The sequence below is a fragment of the Myotis brandtii genome, unplaced genomic scaffold (genome assembly GCF_000412655.1).
Source record: "Myotis brandtii unplaced genomic scaffold, ASM41265v1 scaffold48, whole genome shotgun sequence".
Lineage (NCBI taxonomy): Eukaryota > Metazoa > Chordata > Mammalia > Chiroptera > Vespertilionidae > Myotis > Myotis brandtii.
Window position 1 is genome coordinate 6,828,416 of NW_005368341.1, and position 2,198 is coordinate 6,830,613.

Genomic DNA, 2,198 nt, shown 5'->3' on the forward strand with positions numbered 1-2,198 from the left:
GAGGGGGGGGGGGGGGGGGGGGGGGGGGGTAGGGGCAGAGGGTAGGGTGGTAACCGGGTGGAGGGGAGCTATGGGGGGAAAAAAGAGGAACAACTGTAATAATCTGAACAATAAAGATTAAAAAAAAATTCCTAAACTGAAATATAGTCATCTACTAAGAGTCTGACTGGGAGAACATGTATTGTGAGCCCTGACTACTAATTTACAGGTTTTTTTTAAAACCATATCCATTGCCTCCAAGGTGTACTGAAAATTCCACAAAGGGCTGGGTTCCCATGCACATTGTTCACTGCTGTAATCAAGAGCAGTGCCTTGTACTGGGGGATCACTAAATAAATAAATGACCAATATGTGTGAATGAATTGTCCTTATTTCTCAACTGAAATTGGAATAATCCCCCTTTGAGTAAATAAGGAAGGGGGAAAGAAAAACAAAAACAATCTAGCTAGTATGTTAGTCCTTAACTTTTTTTTTTTTAGATTAGAGCAGGAATCAGTTTGATTGTAAAAGCAATGGAAATTGGCCATCTACAATAGTTGCAGGAGACAGAAGCACCGATTCTTAAAATTGGGATGGGCATCTTTTTTCCTACAGTAAAATACTCAATGCTCATAGGTATAAAGAGGAAAATTAAAATGTTAAATGTAAAACACTGGACAATGGCATTAATCCATGGAATTTACTAGTTTCCTAGATAACCTGATATTTTAGGGAAAACTAGCATAAGACTCACCCTCCTAGGAAGTTTCCAAGAATAAAACAAATCAACAACTAAAAGCTAAGGAGTATCCCAGAATAACAAATACCATCAACCATATGTCCACAGAGAAATTCTGCCCCGAGTTTTAGACAGGAAATTGAAATGACTCATTTTGGCCTACATATTTGCTCTGACCTATTACTCAGATACTTCGTAGAAACCAGTGCCAGTTAAAGGGGGTGCTACAGCTTCTTACAAAGTAAAAATACCAGGATCTAAACCACTGATTTTTAAATCACTTTAACCACAACCCGGAGTAATACATTTTACTCGCGATCCAGGTTATACATGCACACTGCTGAAACAACTTTCACAAAACAATACCGGCTCTTACCACATGAGATGTTCTCTGATACTTTCCATTCTCTCTTATTCTACTCTATTCTTTCTCATTTTGTTGTATTTCATAAAAGTAATGCTAGTTTTGGCCCATTCGTGGGTTGAGACTTGTAAATTGAAAAACACTGGCATAAATAGGAATAAAGTACTAGAATATAGAATTGCTTTATTATTTTATGATCATATATGTATGCATGTTGAACACACACACACACACACACACACACGCACGCACAAAACACTTTAAACCTACAGCTTTCTCAGCAAAGTAAAATGCATATAAGTAAAAGCATGCCTTAGAGCAGCGGTTCTCAACCTATGGGTCGTGACCCCTTTGGCGGTCGAGCGACCCTTTCACAGGGGTCGCCTAAGACCATCCTGCATATCAGATATTTACATTACGATTCATAACAGTAGCAACATTACAGTTATGAAGTAGCAACGAAAATAATTTTATGGTTGGGTCACAACATGAGGAACTGTATTTAAAGGGCCAGAAGGTTGAGAACCACTGCCTTAGAGTTACAAAACTATTATAAAATTCTACAGTAGGTAGAATTTTTTTTCTTTGATGCAACTTTTATTCAGCGGCATTTGGAATCTCTCATGTTCTCCAGTAAATTCGAATAAGTGGAATTATCATTAAATTTATCCCACCACAAGATTATCTGGATCAATTATCAAATTAGTTCACCCTTCCCAACTTTAAAGGGATTACAGAACTTTAAAATCATTGCACACGCAATGTTTTTGTGGACCTAAAAGACTTAAAAGTCAGGCTTTTCAATCTTAGGAAAGAAGAACAAAGTTGGAGGTATCATGCTACCTGATATCAAACTATACTACAAGGCTATGGTAATCAAAACAGCATGGAACTGTCATAAAAACAGACACACGGATCAATGGAATAGAATAGAGAATCCAAAAATAAACCCATACCTATATAATCAATTTATGATGACAAAAGAAGCAAGTACATACAATGGGGTGACGACAGTCTATTCAATAAATCGTGCAGGGAAAACTGGACAGATAAAAGCAAAAATAAATAAACTAGGTCACTTTCTTACACTACATACAAGAATAAACTAAAAATGGA